At 42.7% G+C, this 13,546-nt stretch overlaps 1 protein-coding gene and 1 non-coding gene across 2 annotated transcripts in view; both read left to right on the forward strand.

Annotated features, from left to right (window-relative positions):
• The first annotated feature begins 3,466 nt into the window (after window positions 1–3,466).
• trnae-uuc (transfer RNA glutamic acid (anticodon UUC)) lies at window positions 3,467–3,538 on the forward strand. The gene has a single exon. It is a non-coding gene; the product is annotated as a tRNA-Glu (tRNA).
• Window positions 3,539–4,306: 768 nt separating this feature from the next.
• Window positions 4,307–13,546, forward strand: part of elf1 (E74-like ETS transcription factor 1) — an 82,022-nt gene continuing 72,782 nt past the window's right edge. The window contains exon 1 of the mRNA XM_020452936.2: window positions 4,307–4,498. The gene's annotated coding sequence lies outside the window, so the exon portion shown is untranslated. The remainder of the gene's footprint in view (window positions 4,499–13,546) is intronic.

Here is a 13,546-nt window from a genome sequence, read left to right on the forward strand (position 1 = left end):
AATGCTATAATCCAACAAGGAGCACTGCTGGGGCGGCAGCAAGAACAACTCACACAAATATCAGAGACCCTCCGGGCACTTACCGATTCCCTCCAACAACGGCCTAACCCAGGAAGAGCCAATGCCCAAGTCTCATCACCCAGTTTTACAGGCGTCGCCGTAGTTACCCCAGGGAACCTGCACCGGGAATCTAAGTTCCCAGTCCCCGAGCGGCATGACGGCCACCCGGGAGGATACAAAGGGTTCCTCACTCAGTGCTCTCTGGTGTTCGAGCTACAGTCCTCCTCGTTTCGCACCGATTGGGCCATGATCGCCTACATCTCTCTACTCTCGGGCAAGGCCCTAGTGTGGGCAACGGCACTGCCGAGCTGCAACCAGTCTTCAACCACCCAGTCTATGGACGAGAAGCGGCAAGCCATCTGTTCAACCTCTGCCAAGGGGCCAGACCAGTGGCTTCGTATTTGAGTTCCGCACCCTCGCCGCACAGAGTAGGTGGAACACTGAGGCACTGGTCACCGCTTTCCAGCAGGGTCTGTCTAACTCCATCAAGGATGAACTGGCCGCTCGGGAAATGAGAGAGGACCTCGAGTCCCTGATAACTTTGGCCATCAATTTCGACAACCGCATCCGAGAATGTGTGAGACAGTGCTTTTCTCTCCAAGCGGTTCTCGCCAACGGAACGCAAATACGATGTAGGCAACCGGTAGCTCTTGGCAGTTAAGTGGGCCCTTGGGGGGTGGAGACACTGGTTGGAGAGAGCACCTCATCCTTTTCGTGAAATGGACAAACCATAAGAATTTGGTCTCCATTCAAGAAGCCAAGAAGTTGAACGTTCGCCAGGCTAGGTGGGCTGTGTTCTTTAATAGGTTCAACTTCACACTAGCCTATCGCTCGAGATCCAAGAATCAGAAAGCAGACACCCTGTCCTGCCAACATAATGTCTCTAACAAGGAGAGGGTGTCACGCCCTGACCTTAGGGAGACGTTTTATTTCTCTATTTGGTTAGGTCAGGGTGTGATGTGGGGGTGGGCATTCTATGTTTTGTGTTTCTATGTTTTTGCCGGGTATGGTTCTCAATCAGGGACAGCTGTCTATCGTTGTCTCTGATTGGGAATCATACTTAGGCAGACTGTTTTTCCACCTTAGTTGTGGCTAGTTGTCTTTGTTAGTGGCCTGTATAGACGAAGTAAGCGTCACTGTCGTGTCCTTATTCTTTGTTTTGTTGGCGACATTTTTATAATAAAAAGAAATGTACGCTCACCATGCTGCACCTTGGTCCGGTCATTTCCACCCTGACGACGGTTGTGACAGAGGGACTCCAAGCCCATCATCCCCAGCTCCCGCATTGTGGGACAAACCCCGGCAGGGGTCCCACTAACAGACTTTATGTTCCGCGATCAGCCCGTTCCTGAGTACTACACTCCTCTAAATTAACTGGGTATCCAGGGGTTAATCGGACACTGGAGTTCCTGAGGCGGAAATTCTGGTGGCCCAACATGATTAAAGATGTGAGATCCTTTGTTACGGCCTGCTCCACCTGTGCCCAAAGCAAGTCCTCACGACTGTGACTGGCTGGGTTGCTCCAACCCCTGCCCATCCCCAGCCAGCCCTGGTCCCACCTGTCTGTAAACTTTATCGCAGGGTTACCCACATCCCAAGGGCTTATATACTTATATACTTATACTTATATACACTATACTGGTGGTCAACAATCGGTTTTCCAAGGCAGCCCATTTCATCACCTTACCCAAGTTGCCCTCAGCGAAGGAGACCGCTGTTCTCATGATTACCCATGTCTTTCGACTACACAGACTTCCCCAATACATTGTCTAGGATTGTGGGCCCCAGTTCGTCGCATGATATTGGAAAGCCTTGTCGGTGAGTCTCTCCTTGGGGTTCCACCCACAGTCGAATGGGCAAACGGAGTGGGCCAACCAGGAGTTGGAGGAGTTTCTCCTCTGTTTTGTCTCCATCCCAGGCCAGCAACTGGAGCAAGTTCCTCGTCTGGGCAGAGTATGCTCACAACACACTGCCGAACTCGTCCACTGGACTGTTCGCCGCTCAAGTGTCAGTTCTGGTTCGACCCCGCCTCCCTATTTCCTGAATAAATAGGCCGAAGCGGGGGTGCCATCAGCCGAGGCATTCATTAGACGATAGCGCGATCCTCCTTGCTCCACTCCTCTGCCCGAGACCAAGGCAAACTGTCACCAAAGGCCTTTTCGGGCTCCTCTGACCGGGGCAACGGGTGTGGCTGTCCACCCGTGATCTTCCCTTACAGGTGGACTCACGGAAGCTCGCTCCACGCTGCATAGGACCATTCAAGATCCTGAGTCGCATCAACCCTATCGTCTCCAGCTTCCCAGGTCTATGAGGGTCTGTCCATCCTTCCATGTCTCCCGTTTCAAGCTGGTAAGGACCAGTCTTTTCTCTCCCCCCACAACTGCACCTCCGCCTGCTATACTTGTTGATGGTCCCCCGGCCTACACGGTCCGGCGTCTGTTGGAGGCTCATCGGGTCCAAGAAACCCTGCAGTAGCTGAATTTGTTCTTAACTGACTTGCCTATTTAAATAAAGGTAAAATAAAAAAAACTTAAAACACTGGGAGGGCTACAGCCCTGATGGGTGGGTGGGTGTGGGTGCCTGCCCGGGACATCCTGGATGAAGGAATGATTTTTAAAATGGACCACCCTTGGCCGGAAATTCGTCACTCCTTCCTCATGCGATGATTGTGTTTTCAGCCACCGGTAACTTGTGGGTGCTTCATATGCACTACAGTCAATTATGATTGCATGTCTACATATATTAAAAATATAATTATTAATATATGCCTACTGTATGATAGCTAGCAAATTAATTAGCTAACTAATGTTAGCCTGCCTAGCTGGAACGTCTGAATAAGGAACATTTTTTATTTCTACAATTTCCAAAAGATAACCAAACAAAAACATTTCTTAGACCGCTGCGCTACTCGGGAGCCCATATAAAGTGTTTTTTTCTCAACGTTGCCGGGATGTTACGTGTCCTACTTATAGTTACTTAAATTCGACACTCATTGACCTCCATACAACAACAACTCGTATGGTGATCGAAAAAACGCAACCTGCAGGAGAAGACAGATGTTGGGCTCCCTCTTGCTTCGCCTCTTCCTCTCTGTTTATAGCTACTGTTTTTTAGTACATGGCACAAGTTACATGCAGTCGACACTAGGTGGGGTTGAATTGACATGGATAGCAGAAATGTGGAGATGTGTTAAATTCAGACTTTTTTAAAACAAGGTTACCTACAGGCTACCTATCTGTAATAATCTAGAACATTATAATGGTAGAACTCTTTATACAATCACCCTAAGGGGCTATGTAGGCCAGTTTAGGAGAGTCAGCTAACTATAACTGACGTATTTACAAGTATTACTATTCTTCTACAGGTCAGATATAAATCTATACGTTTGCCCTGATGACGTATCTATTCCCATATGGTCTAGCGGTTAGGATTCCTGGTTTTCACCCAGGCGGCCCGGGTTCGACTCCCGGTATGGGAATTAATTATTTTTAATATGGTCTCGTTCATGAAAAGCAATATGTAATTGTTTCACAATAAATTGTAAAACTCCTCACAGAGAGCAGGACCAGTGTTTTTATCAGTAATATGCTAAACACTCTGCAACAACATCTGAAGTCTGGAATGTACATTGTTCAACTGGACAACACAGTTGTTTATAAGATTAAGTACATTCCCGAAGAAGGAAATGTACCGAAAATGCGATCCCTCTGAAGTGGGCGTGATTCAAAATGTACTGTTATTTTGATATTCTAAGGGACAGTGTGCATTTATCTGTTTCAATGTATCAATCTGAGCCACATGCTAGGCGTTCTATATTTAATGTTTTTTTAATAGGCATGGAATTCCATAATGTTCGCGATTGTAAACCTAGTTGGTGATAACACAATCTGCTATAGAGAATAATTCAAATTATAAAAACGAAGTGTCTATATCATTTTCAGTTCAGTTGAAATTCAGATAGGCCTAGTTTATTCTAGTCTATACCGGTAAGTTTTTAGTCTTCTCAATAAGAGTAACCAACATGACATTATTTTTTCATAACGTCCTGTTTCTCCATAGTTTTTAATGCTAAACAGTCATGTCTTATGGTTTCTTTTACGCCTGTTACGTCAGGTTAGGGAAAATGTGACTGGTAGGAATTCCCCACGCATCAGCTTTCCGTAAGAAAAAAATAAGAAAAAAACTGTGTAACCTTTCGTCAAGCACGAGAAAGTAGTGAAACTGGAGTTGCCTCAGTCGTTGTGCTGTACCGATGATGTCGAGCATTCATCTCACATTTGAAGAATTACATATTTTTTGGGGAATATTACCAAGATGTTGATAAGTGCCTACTGAAGATATTTGGCTACTGTCCGATGTTGATGAAGCCATCATTCATGAGGCGTAAGACATTGGAATTTTAAACGTCTGACGCTAGGCTATAAGATAAGGACTAAAGGTGAGTCTTCGCTACTCGAATAGCTAATGATGTACTTCTGTTTTTTTAACGCTGTCTTGACTATTCGTCTGGAATGTGTATTGATCTAACAGCTGTGTTACCACCTCCCAAGCAGTCCCTTATTTTCTAGAACCCTCCCTTTCAATAAGTTTATGAGAGTTATTTAGTAACGTGTTATATTTATTTAATTCATTTTCATATAGCATACATCAGGTATTTATTTATGTAAATCCACAACAAAGTAAATAAGAAGTTTATACTGTAGTTTAGACTGTATATTCACCTAGGCTACTACAGATATGGACTATAATTTCTCAACTTCAAGATTTCTATTAAACCAATGTTCTGCCACTGACCCCACATTTGATGTGAAAAGCCTCCAGTCTGAATGACCTACTGTTTTGCTTTATTAACCCTCCTCTTACGGAGAAGCTGTGTCATTGTGCCACTACCATGCCTGCCTTGTGACAGGGGTGCTGTGTGGTAAATGTGTGAAGCTGTTGTGTGCTGCTGACAGAGCTAGCCTGTCTCCAGTGTCTCCTGGGTCCAGTGGCCATTTGTGCTTCATGTGAGTGTGAGGGATCAATTATACAGTCCTGAAAGAAATGGATTGTTAATGTTTTCTCTGTTATGTAAAGAGGAGTTCAACTAAACCCTATTGTCTAATACTTCTGATGGCAACATCACATTAATAAGCATAACCAATAGCTCTTCAGACTCTGAATTTACTATTGGAGAATAGTCTGTCATTGCACCAGTGCTTCTAATTTCCTCTGATTATTAGAAATGGCATGCGGTACCATTAACAATGTTCCACTACTCTATCTTGAAGTTTGTCATTCAGTTCAAGAGGTTGAGAACGACCCCCTCTTTCTGGGGCACTTGTCTGAACCATGTCTGCTCATCATGGTCATCAAACATGTTCATGCTTATTTTCATGTAATAAACAACCTTCACCCTCCAAAAAATGTGATGCTTGGATCTCCACTAAACCGTGTTTTCTCAAATGACTTGAGCTCCTCAACATATCTGTGGCCAATATAAATGTTTGCCAGATGTTTACATTTTTCGGTTAAGATGCTGGCCTCAGGGACATTGCAAGCTGAGAAATCTCATTGGCCTTCCGTGCCTGCTGTTGTCTGGAGAAAGGGAGGGGCGAGACAGGGGAATACTTGTGCTCTTGTTATCCGGTGGGGGGTGGGGGGGTTCTTGTGGTTCTCAGCTCAGCCCGTCAGCAACAGATATCAGCTGGTCCCTCTGACCCCACCTCTCCTCCACTGCCACCCCCCCCCCCTCCCTGCAACACAGCCAGCCTATCCCAGAGGCCTGGCAGATAATTGGAAATCTCAGTCTTCTGAAACCAATTATCTCCAACAAGAGCTCCTAAATATGCTTGTCTGCAGTGTAGTGGTCTCTAGCATATGTTGCATGCACAGACTTCATGCATAGTTTTTTTTAAATCCCATGGTGCCTGCCTAACTCCACACTCTTCACTCCCATCCTCTTTCCCTCCTTCCCTCTCTCTCTCAGCCTTGATAGTCATGTGCATCAATGACCCTGCCTTCTCTGCCTTTGAACTTTATTGCTGAAGGGATTTCTCCCGCACAACGGGACTTTGAGGGACTAACTTCCCTCGCCTTTCATGAGACAGTGCTTGGATTAACCTGATGAGAACAGGCCAGGCATCAGGTTGCAGTTGATAGGGTGTTTATACACACTGACTTGGAACACTAGCCTCTGTGACTGCCTGGCTGGGGCAATTGGTATCCCTGGTACTTATGGTGTGACCGTGATGTCACCATCAGCAGGGCACAGCAGCCCTAGCCGCTGAGGAGTGACTGGGTGACGATGACTCCAGACAATGGGTGAGCTGTGCTCCTTTGTACTCCATACTATTGAGGGTTCCTGTCATTGTCCCGGCCTCAGTCTTGAGGTTTTTCTTAACCGGCAGAGAGCTGCCCTAATGGGCTCCTGGATATCGATCTTACCAGCTCACTTGTATCAGACTTTTATGCTGTGTCTGAAGCACCACTATAGCCTCACAAAGGACAGATACCTTACATAGTGGCCTTGACAGAGACAGGTGAGTGAATGAAATGACTCTTGTGTTTGTCATATCCTTTTTGGTCAGTGTTCAAGTCAGATGATGTGGGAAACATATGCTCTATCGCATCCTCTGAAAAAGCTATAGATTAGAAGCCCCTGTAATGTCTCTTGAGATGCCTGGTTTGATGTCTTCTTTCCAATCAAGTCCAGTGATCAGTCTCTCTGAGGTAAATTAGTGTCATTTGACACCTCTCAAGTAACCACAAGGTGGCAATGTTTATATGTTTATCTGTCTATGTAAACAAGTATGTAAGTTGACCAAAATGTGAAGTGACTCACTCAAATAAAGGAACCAAATTTACACAGAAAACCTGAAACAAAATCGTCATACTTCCCTATTTCACACCGAAGATATCTAACTGTTGCCGCCCGTTTCTGTTGAAAGACAGTGGGGGAACTTGCTTTGTAAAGTTCCTTATTTCACAGTGATTTGGTTTCAACAGCTCTGTCACCTGAGTTCTCCGTCCTCTGATATCTCAGTAGGCAGCGCTACAGCCAAGCGGCAGAAGTGACGTCAAAGAGAAATGGGAGCCAGGGGAAATTCCACCTGTAACCCCATCCAGCCTGCATGTTGCCTCACACAATATGAACTGTATGTACTGTCATCATATGTACTACCATATGTACTGTCATCAGGTTAACCTCAGTGTTGATGTCTTGTAAACTACATAACGTGTCTTGTTTGGCCAAGATATACTGATGTTAGAGGTCATATATGTTAACCAGCTCCAAAATAACAATGCAATGTCTCAGCAGTAGCTTTAATTAAGACTTGGTAAGCTTTGCTATGACCAGAATATATAGCTTTTCTTCCCATGAAACATATAGGCTATTACCAAAGAAGGTACAGCATGAAGATAAGCAGAAACTGCTTCTCCAATTGAAATCCCCGATCACACTTGTAGGCAATGTCATAGCGACATTGGCTAGCTAAGCTCATGCATAAAAACACGCCATCGGGTCTCATGCCAAACTGCGCATGTGCAGGCTGTCAAATCAAAGGCATTCCTTCAATGTGAAGTTATTTTTTGATGAAAATGAAAACGTGTCAATTTGTCAGTTTCACGAGGTTGGAGTAATAAGATGTTCAACTACTCAAGGCATTGGTTCGAATTTAGGTTGTGTTGTGCCTTATATATTTCAAAAAATAAGAAATAATTTTTCACTTCTCTCATTGACTTCTCAAACCCCAAACCCGGGCCTGATCTGCTTGGCCTGTTTCGTTCCCAGCGCCTCTGGGTTTAGAAACTGTGCCATTACTCAGTTATTACTCTGTTAAAACATTATGGTGGCAAAAGATGACCAACCACAATAGTGATTGACAATCAGTCTAGACTGATGCAGAGGTTTTTCTGCTGTCTCGTTTCTGGCACGTCATCGTCTGTTGGCACCATCTGATTGGTGCAAATTCAAGGTTGCACCTCTCAGTCCGGGTACTTTTTGTTGAGACTGATGTGTATGTATCTTGGGTATTTTTAGTCAGCACGCTATGTATCCGATGCTTGATTAAATTGGGCGGGGGTGGCTGGGTTGTGGTTTGACTACTAGTGTGATGCTCAAACAATAGCCAGCTAAGCTAACCACATACATAGCAGCCTATCACCACAAGGAGCATCACGTTCTCTCTCTCTCTCTCTCTCTCTCTCTCTCTCTCTCTCTCTCTCTCTCTCTCTCTCTCTCTCTCTCTCTCTGCTTACACTGTCATTTGAATTGGTGCTTTGTGTTGTTGCCATGTGTTAGGATGCATGTCGGTCAGTGGAGTGCTACTAATGTGTCTGTCATGAAAGCTTGACGTGCAAAGTCATGTCAGTATGTGCCTGTGACCATGTGTCTGATGATCTCACCTCGTTCAGCTGATCCACAGCGTCAAACAAGTTCACGTGTGAAATACGACGGCGTCTTAAAGAGTGAGCTGGACAACATGTGTTAGCCAGTTAGCAGCTCGTCACCTACATAGAGAAGCCGTTACTATCCTATATCGGCCACCACATTATATAGGCTAAATTACTGTCCTATATCTGTCACCACATTATATAGGCTAAGTTACTGTCCTATATCTGTCACCACATTATATAGGCTAAGTTACTGTCCTATATCTGTCACCACATTATATAGGCTAAATTACTGTCCTATATCTGTCACCACATTATATAGACTAAGTTACTGTCCTATATCTGTCACCACATTATATAGACTAAGTTACTGTCCTATATCTGTCACCACATTATATAGGCTAAGTTACTGTCCTATATCTGTCACCACATTATATAGGCTAAGTTACTGTCCTATATCTGTCACCACATTATATAGGCTAAGTTACTGTCCTATATCTGTCACCACACTATATAGGCTAAGTTACTGTCCTATATCTGTCACCACATTATATAGGCTAAGTTAGTGTCCTATATCTGTCACCACATTATATAGGCTAAATTACTGTCCTATATCTGTCACCACATTATATAGGCTAAGTTACTGTCCTATATCTGTCACCACATTATATAGGCTAAATTACTGTCCTATATCTGTCACCACATTATATAGGCTAAGTTACTGTCCTATATCAGCCACCACATTATATAGGTTAAGTTGCTGTCCTATATCTGTCACCACATTATATGGGCTAAGTTACTGTCCTATATCTGTCACCACACTATATAGGCTAAGTTACTGTCCTATATCTGTCACCACACTATATAGGCTAAGTTACTGTCCTATATCTGTCACCACACTATATAGGCTAAGTTACTGTCCTATATCTGTCACCACACTATATAGGCTAAGTTACTGTCCTATATCTGTCACCACACTATATAGGCTAAGTTACTGTCCTATATCTGTCACCACACTATATAGGCTAAGTTACTGTCCTATATCTGTCACCACACTATATAGGCTAAGTTACTGTCCTATATCTGTCACCACACTATATAGGCTAAGTTACTGTCCTATATCTGTCACCACACTATATAGGCTAAGTTACTGTCCTATATCTGTCACCACACTATATAGGCTAAGTTACTGTCCTATATCTGTCACCACACTATATAGGCTATGCATAAAGGTAAAATAAAATAAAATAAAAAACTGTGAACAAAATACTTTGTTATGAAATGGCAAAGCTGTATACTAGACCAAACTTGAGTCCTTTCAGCTGTTGCCCAGTGTTAGCAGCTCTTAAGCCATTAAAAAGGAGAGTTCTTCCACAGACACAAAGTCAGTCAATTAGCCTCGGTGGAGGTAGCTCCTGTCTATGTCCAGACTGCAGGTAGCGCATACTGTTCACAGAGGTTTGATGTGGACTGTCTGGAATGTTGGCCTTGCCGTGTATGTTTAATGGGATGCATTTTATGTGAAGGGTGTGTGTTTGTGTGGCTCGGCTGGAAGGCTCCTCCTTCCTGCCGAATATTCTGCTCTTAACTACTGAAAATATGCCCAGCCATAAACTGCAGGTTTAGTTGAGTGCTCGCATTATTTGTGTAAGGATGTACTACCACACAAAATGGGCTGCAGTCTTACAAAATATATATATAATATATATATATAATCATCACCAGGAAGTTCCAGGACGTGTTAAATGTTATCACATGAGCAGAATATACCTGGATACCTATAACCTATTCTGTGCTGTACTGTACTGAACTATACTGTACTGTGCGCTCAATTTCTATCCTGGTTGAGATTTAACTTAATCTGCATCCAGGTGCAATGGTTGTGTCATGTCAGGTTACTAGTTGAAACATGAGACCATCTGCAGATTATAATCCAGTGCATCATCCCATGGTCAGCGCATCATCACCTCATTTGGCAGATCTATGAGTGACTCAGCTGTAGGCTATGTGCATTGGATGCATTTCCATTCAGCTATACGCCTACACCTCTCTCTTTGTTAGTTCTGTGTGGCTGCAGTCATCCACAGTCATTGCTGTGAGTCAGAGTTGAGGGCAATTCCATGGAAACGGAATTGCGCTGAGACTCAGATTTTTTACATAAAATGTATGCCAAACAAGAATATAGTAGAGTTCAGTCGAGTTTAGTACAGTACAGTACTGTAGAGTAGAGTACAGTAGAGTTCAGTAAAGTACAGCACAGTAGAGAAAAGTTCAGTAGAGTACAGTAGAGTTCAGTACAGTACAGTAGAGTACAGTATATTCAGTAGTCAGTTATAGTTCAGTACAGTACAGTACATTATAGTGTACTCAACTTTAGTGTGTTCTCCTGTGGACTGTACTGAACTATACTCTACTTTTTTTTACTGTACTGTACTCTCCTGTGCTGTGCTCTACTGTACTGTACTGAACTATACTGTACTGTACTATTCTGTGCTGTGCTGTGCTGTACTGAACTATACTGTACTGTGCTGTCCAAACTTGTGAACCCAATTGTGGTTTGTGATTACTATGAATTCCCATTGTAGTCAATTCAAGTACAGAAATTCTGTTACCGATTTTTCAGCAATTCCATTATATAAACAACATTTATATCTGTAAAAACACTATAACTAATTAATAGGTCTACCTTTACTCGTGAAATTAAATGATCCTCCCTCCTCATGGGGGGGAGAAATTAGAAAATATCTTAAAGATATGTGGGTTTTTGGTAAAGGAATTTCAATGCACAAGGCAATGTTTCTTTAACTTACTGAAGGCAGAATTATATGTCCCAAACTAAATATAAGTTTTGATATTAGTTGGCAGGGGTCTTTACTTCAACATTATGTAAGGGATAATCAATGGGGGGCTATGCGTTCTTTTGAAATTAATGAACAACGTGGAAGTTGTGTTTCACCACACGCTAGCGGAGTGGAACTAACTTTCCCTGGAGTCGCAGTATTTTCCAGAGAACGCATAGGTGATGATCCCTTTCATACCATGGCAATCACTTTATAATTTGCAGGTAGAAATGTGTTCAACATCCACTGAAGCTGGTAGCAAGTTTACCAGATAGCTAAAGTAGTTGCCTTGGTAACCAAACCAACAGACTTGCTAGTTTAGCTAACCAAACCATCAGTCCTAGCCTGTTTTTTATGAAAATCGAATTCAACAATGCCAATGTTTTCAATTCGACTATTGCTTTCAATATCAGCTCAAACATATAATATGTACGAATTAGCTATAGCCTATGAATTCTACCTTGCTGATATACTATGCGTTCTAGGGAAATAATGCACGCTCTAGAATGCCCTTCAAGCCAATCAGAAACTAGTATTCAACAATTACATGGTCTAATATGTTTTCATGTATTTCTAATATCTTTTTTTTTTAAATTCTGGTTGATGTTTTCAATGACCCCTTTTCCATCTGTTTGACCAGAAATCATAGCCTTTGCTTATTTCACATTTTTAGGATGGAAAATGGTTGAAAAATTAATATATGCCTTAATATATATATATATATATATATATATATATATATATATATATATATATATTTGATATCTTACCTTTCATATGACACCCAACAATTTGACATGCTCCAATGAACTTCACATGTTGAAGCTTATGGGTCCTTCTACATTGAAATAACCTTGACCAATTCCCCAGTCCTGCCTGGTCACAGTCACGTAACATAACACTGACCAAAGCTGCATAATCTTCCTGACCATTCATTGTCTGCCAATTAACTGAAGGTTGAAAGGGTTTGAGTTAGTGAACTAGAAAATATTTTCTCCCCTAAGGATCATTGAAATAAACGATGTTGGCCTTTTTATTTTATCACCCATTGTTCGAAGTAAGTCTGCTCTGAGTAACATTGACACGTTTTCCATTGTCATTTCAAAGTGTTTCATGGTGTTTAGTTGTACCTCTATGTCCATATCAGTGGGGCTCATTAGAATGCCTCGCTGACACTTTCTCCCTCTTCACCCCAATCTGCGTGAGGGATGCTATTGGCCCAGTTAGCCCTGGCTGAGGAATTTCCTTGGTTGCGTCCCAAATAGCACTATTCCTTATGTAGTGAACTACTTTTGACCAGGGCCCATAGGGGACGCACACCTCTAGCTCTGAGTCACTCAGGGAACAGCCATCAGCTGACCTTGGAGCTGCACAAACAGCACTGCCTGTCCTTCACAAGGCTCCACATCTCATGCCCTCAAGGTTTGTCTTATTTAGGGAGTGAACGTTATTTATAATAAAAGGGTTACATGGAGAAAATCGTACCTCTCCCAAATGAAAATGGATGGCCCTCCCTTCAGCAAAATATATTTTAGGCAAACCCTCCCTGTACCCAAAATAATAATTAAAACCAAGTGGATATTAGAGAGCATGTCTACCGTTTACCCTCAATTCTTGGAGAGACCAGAGCCTTAGATATGCAGTTTTATAAACTGTTATTCGTCCTGTAAGCATTACATGGCAATGCAGGAATTTTGATAGCGGGCAAGGCTGCGGGCCAGAAGGTTTTTGGTTCACAGGTCACCATGGACAAGAGTAGGGGTGGAAAGATCTCCTTTATAGTAAAAGCATTGAATTAATCATCATCGTATTTGCAGGTCTGAGAAAAAAATGGCCTTTTATAAAATGTTCATGCAATTCTACTTCACTTTACATATTATTAGAATCTTTTTTAATGGCCGAAATGAAAGGCTGAGAATTGAAAGAGAGCGAACCCTATGTGTTCATCTTATCATATTTCTACAATGCCAAGTCAGTGTGTCTTGTTTGCACTGAAACTGCCCCTGTTTGCAAATACTTAAATCTGAGATGTCATTAGGAATCTGAGCATGGTACTTTCAAAAGTTAGGCCTACCTTTCCACCCCAGACAGAGTAGGCCTACCGACGCAGAAAAATGTACGTTTTAACTGCTGGCTGCTCTTTTTCCATGGCTTAACCCAACGAGAGAAGGTCACAAGTGTTTCCCTAAAAGCTCTCTGGGTTTAAACATCTATTGTTCAAAGAGTGAATAGCTTAATCAATTGATAGTGACAGAATTAAATTACTTCCC

This window comes from Oncorhynchus kisutch, linkage group LG19 (genome assembly GCF_002021735.2).
Source record: "Oncorhynchus kisutch isolate 150728-3 linkage group LG19, Okis_V2, whole genome shotgun sequence".
Classification (NCBI taxonomy): domain Eukaryota; kingdom Metazoa; phylum Chordata; class Actinopteri; order Salmoniformes; family Salmonidae; genus Oncorhynchus; species Oncorhynchus kisutch.